Source organism: Haematobia irritans, chromosome 2 (genome assembly GCF_050003625.1).
Source record: "Haematobia irritans isolate KBUSLIRL chromosome 2, ASM5000362v1, whole genome shotgun sequence".
Taxonomy (NCBI): Eukaryota; Metazoa; Arthropoda; class Insecta; order Diptera; family Muscidae; genus Haematobia; species Haematobia irritans.
Window position 1 is genome coordinate 23,260,879 of NC_134398.1, and position 5,974 is coordinate 23,266,852.

Genomic DNA, 5,974 nt, shown 5'->3' on the forward strand with positions numbered 1-5,974 from the left:
GCCAACAACGTGCAGGTGGTTCCCAAGGACAAGAACCCTCCCAACACGCCAGAGCTCCGCCCAATTGAGAAATACTGGGCTATTGTCAAGCGGAACCTAAAGAAGTCCAAAAAAACTGCTAAGGACGAGCAGCAGTTCAAGGCAAACTGGCTTTCTGCGGCGAAGAAGGTGGACAAGGTGGCTGTACAAAATCTGATGGCAGGTGTCAAGCGTGATGCCCGGCAATTCGGATTTGGAAAAGCGAAAGCCTAACTGAATATTTTTCCTGAATTTTATACTAATTGAACTTGAAAAAGAAATTTAATTTGATTTTTTAAATAAACGCGTTTTCCCTTGACCAAATTTTGACCGTATCACCCTTTACTATAGAAAATTTTGTCAAAAATTTATTTCTATAGAAAAGTTTGTTAAAATTTTATTTCTATAGAATATTTTGTCAAAATTTTATTTCTAAAGAAAATTTTGTCAAAATTTTATTTTTTTTTTATTTTTATATCTATAGAAAATTTTGTCAAAATTTTGTATTTCTATAAAAAATGTTGCCAATAGAAAATTTGTGAAGTATATCTTAGTTGGAGAAGTATAATTTGCAAAATCTACCAAAGCATCAACAATTCTACCAATCTAACAAACAGGAAAAAATCTGTCATTTTCGGTGGGATTCTACCAAATGTGGCAGCCGTGGTTCCACATCCATAAATAAACTTCAATATCGTTATGAACAATATTTTCTTCGACCCTCTCTAACATTTCTATGATAAACGTCACAACTCTTTTTATTATTTAAATTGCCACTGTTTTGTGACATACACACCCATCCATTCATATGCATGCATATACACACACCTTCAAACAAATATAAAAATTTTTATATACACTCTATATGAGCCGCACTACCAGGCTATCATAATTCATAGTAAATTATCAAAATTATACCTAGGCTACGACGGTGCCATACACCAATGATGATGATGATGACTATGACGACATACTTAAAGAGGAAACAACAATAACAACAACCAAACTAAAAACAAAAAATAAATTGCCAACCGACAATCAGAGAAAAGAAGAAGAGGAAGAAAAAGAACAACAACAAAAACACGTGAGCATCAAATAAAATGAAAAACATTTTTTATTTATTCATCCATCTACCAAACAAAAAAAAAAACAACTAACAACACCCAACTCTGTCTGCATTCATAGACATTTGTTAAACGATTCTGAAGGTGTTAATGATGATGATGATGATGATAATTATGATGATGAGAGCAAAAACCAACGGAATTTGCAAAGGTAGAAATAGGCACACCAAGTAGGTTGATATTTATATTTAAAGTTTAACAGTAAGTAGAGGGGAAATCTAAGCCATGCGGGAGGGTTTTCGGAATCGTAGATATGTATTGCAATCAACACATTTATTCCAGTGACAGTCCATTTTATTGTTTACAATCCTTCAAAAGCATTTTGATCTATTACACTGAAAAAATATATACTTGGTAACAGTAAGTAAAGGAGCAAACTTAGACATGTGGGAAATACTTTACAGGGTGGCAGCTATGCATTGCAACCAACATATTTATACCAGTGACAGTTCATTTTATTGTTTCCACAATATTAAGGACAAATTTCCTTAAAATAATGAGATTTTAATTAAAAGAAATTTTATAATTTTTGCATACATTTTTATATCCTCCACCATAGGATGGGGGGTATATTAACCTTGTCACCCCATTTGTAACACATCGAAATATTGCTCTAAGGCCCCATAAAGTATAAAGTATAAATATTCTGGGTCGTGGTGAAATTCTGAGTCGATCTAAACATGTCCGTCCGTCCGTCTGTCTATTGAAATCACGCCAACTTCCGAACGAAACAAGCTATCGACTTGAAACTTGACATAAATAGTTGTTATGGATGTAAGTCGGATGGTATTGCAAATGGGCCATATCGGATCACTTTTACGTATAGCCCCCATATAAACCGATCCCCAGATTTGACCCCCGGAGCCTTTTAGGATAAGCAAATTGCATCCGATCCGGTTGAAATTTGGTACGTTGTATTAGTATATGGTCTCTAACCACAGTGCAAAAATTGGTTCACATCGGTCCATATCTATATATAGCCCCCATATAAACCGTTCCCCAGATTTAACCTCCGGAGCCTCTTGGAGGAGCAGAAAATACCTGATCCGTTTGAAATTTGGTACGAGGTGTTAATATATGGTCTCTAACAACCATGCAAAAATTGGTCCATATCGGTTCATAATTACATATAGCCCCCATACAAACCGATCTCCAATCACACAGAATTTGATCCATATCGGTTCATAATGACGGTTGCCACTCGAGCCAAAAATAATCTACCAAACTTTTATTTCTATAGAAAATTTTGTCAAAATTGTATTTCTATAGAAAATTTTGTCAAAATTTTATTTCTATAGAAAATTTTTGTCAAAATTTTATTTCTATAGAAAATTTTTGTCAACATTTTATTACTATATTACTATAGAACATTTGTAAAATTTTTATTCTATAGAAAATTTTGTCAAACTGTATTTCTATAGAAAATTTTGTCAAAATTTTATTTCTCTAGAAAATTTTATCAAAATTTTATGTCTATAGAAAATTTCGTCAAAATTTAATTTCTACAGAAAATTTTTTCAAAATTTTATTCCTGTAGAAAATTTGGTCAAAATTTTACTTCTATAGACAATTTTATCAAAATTTTATTTCTGAAGAAAATTTTGTCAAAATTTTATTTCTGAAGAAAATTTTATCAAAATTTTATTTCTACAGAAAATTTTGTCAAAATTTCTTTTCTATATTTTATATTATCTATATTTTATATTAAAATTTTATTCCTACAGAAAATTTGGTCAAAATTTTACTACTATGGAAAATTTTATCAACATTTTATTTCTGAAGAAAATGTTTTCAAAATTTTATTTCTATAGAAAATGTTGTCAAAATTTTATATCTATAGAAAATCGATTATAGGTTAGTTTAGCTGGCAGCCCGATATTATCAGACTAAGACTATTCAGTCCATTGTGATACCACATTGGTGAACTTTTCTCCTATCACTGATTCCATGTTTAGCTCAATGACAAGGGACTTCCTTTTTATATCCGATTCCGAACGGCGTTTCACATAACAATGCAACCACTTAGAGAAGCTTTGAAACACTCATCAGCATTACTGAGATATTCGGTTGAAGCAGGAATTGAACCCACGACCCTTTGTATGCAAGGCGGACATGGTCTATTTATTGGCACATAATAACACAACATTTTAAAATTTTTTTGATGAAAATTGTGGGATCTATGCTCCCATGAAACCAAATCAGGGCTTTACCAAAATATCGATATCAAAAACTTTAAGTTAGGACCTAAAATTATAATTTATAATTTCAGATGAAATGGAAAAATGTCGGTATCTAGATGCTCAAGAAAACAATTCGTGGTTTTTCAAAACCCGGACGCATACATGACATCTTCGAACTTGGAACCTGCTTGCAAACAATAAACAAATCTATGCCAAATTTCATGACACAGGCTTCATTATTGAAGGCTTCTGCGTGATTACAACAGGCAGACAGGCGGACGTCCTAGAACTTTACCCTGATCATAAATAGAAATATTTTATATCTACATATGGCTATGTGACAAACTGAATGGCAAATTGTTTATTTGACATCCTATAGTGGCAAGCTTAGCTTCTATACCGCACGCGGCTTAATATTGGCACAGTGGGACCCATGGTAAAACGTGGTTCAAAAAGTGTTTTCAAGCTTGCTCTTTCACAAACTCTTCTCTAATGAAGACTTTTGTGATTATGAAAACTGAGCTCAAGCCCTTTCCAAAGAACAATTTCTCTATACCACCCGCGGTTTAGTTTTGGTACAGTGGGCCCTGTTGTAAAAATTTTTTGAAAAATTATTTTCAAATTTGAACTTCTCTTTTCTAATGAAGACTTTTGTGATTATTAAAGCCCGATCTTAAACCCTTTCCAGAGAACCTAGGTTAGGTTAGGTTAGGTTAAAGTTGCAGCCCGATTAAATTTCAGGCTCACTTAGACTATTCAGTCCATTGTGATACCACATTTAACGTTAACTTTTGTGGAACCAACCAGATTGCTCCAAAAACATTAACGGTTCAAGTTCAAGTTTAGGTGAATATTGTACTGCTCAGAAATTTCGTTGAGAGATTTGCGGCAGTCTATGGCCGTTTTCGAGTTAAGGAACACAGAGTCCAAGGATTTTATTGCAGGTTGACTGTCTGAGTATATATTAATGCCAATATTTATTGGAACATTACTTCTCAGCCAATTCACCACCTCTCTTATTGCCAATATTTCAGCCTGAAAAACACTACAGTGATTAGGAAATCTTTTCGCTATTCGAATTTCCAGATCTTTAGAATATACTCCGAACCCCACTTGTCCATTCAATTTGGAGCCATCAGTATAGAAATTTATATATCTTTTATTCCCCGGGGTCTGTGTACACCACGCCTCACTGTTGGGAATTAGAGTTTCAAACTTTTTGTCGAAAAGTGGTTTTGCCAGGGTGTAATCCACTACGTTAGGCACATCTGGCATTACTTTGAGGACCGAACTATGACCGTACATTTTTTCCGACCACAGCGATAGCTCGCGCAACCGCACAGCCGTTGTTGCAACTGACTGTTTGGCCAAAATGTCTAAAGGCAATTGATGTAGTATGACATTAAGGGAGTCTGTTCCTGTCTTACTAAATGCGCCTGAGATACATAAGCTCGCCATACGCTGAACTTTATCTAAACAAGTCGATTTCTGAATTTCCGGCCACCAGACTACAACACCATATAGCACAATTTTTGGTTTGAGTCCCCACTTTTTCCCTATTGCCTTTTTGCACGAGTACAAAGCTAACGTGGCTTTTCTCGCCCTCTCTTCAATATTAAGCCTTAAATTCAGCTTCCTGTCCAAAATAACACCAAGGGAATTTCATTCCCCCTAAGGAAATGGGCCTAACCGTGGGAATTTTGCGATCTTTGCAGTACATGAGTATTTCTGTCTTTGCTGGATTTACACCAAGACCATTATCTTTCGCCCATTTCTCAGTCATCCGGAGAGCTCTTTGTATAATATCTCTGATTGTGGATGGGAATTTTCCCCTGACTGCTAGCGCCACATCATCTGCGTATGCCACCACTTTTATCCTTTCTAGGGAAACCAGAAGGTTGTTTATAGCAACATTCCAAAGAAGAGGTGATAGAACTCCTCCTTGGGGAGTGCCTCTGTTCCCATACCTTTGTATGTTCGCTTGACCTAGTGTGGCTGAAAAACGTCTCTTTATTAGAAGTTTGTCTAACAGCTCGGATGGACATTATTGAACGCCCCTTCAATGTCTAGAAACGCCATGATTGTGTATTCTTTGACAGATAGTGAGCTTTCAATAAAGCTGACTAGTTCATGCAATGCGGTCTCAGTAGACCTGCCCTCCGAGTATGCATGCTGTCGTTTCGAGAGCAAACTTGAATCCACGCTAGTTCTAAGATACATGTCTATCATCCTCACCAGGGTCTTAAGTAGGATGGGATGGACATTATTGAACGCCCCTTCGATGTCTAGAAACTCCACGATTGTGTATTCTTTGACAGATAGTGAGCTTTCAATAAAGCTGACTAGTTCATGCAATGCGGTCTCAGTAGACCTGCCCTTCCAGAGAACCTCGAACCGAGCTCAAGCCCTTTCCAGAGAACCTAGTCTCTATACTCAATGAATCTAGTTACTATACTGCACGCGGTTTAGTTTGTGCATAATAAGCCAATTGCTAAAAATTCTAAATTCGTATATAAGGTACTGGTTTTTGTCTCGGCTAAGTTTTTGATGCAAATTTAAAATTCGATTTCAGTCGATTTTTAAGATTACCACAAAAACTTTTCTATACATTGTGGCAAATATTCTATAGGTATTTGTTCCATACAAAAAGTC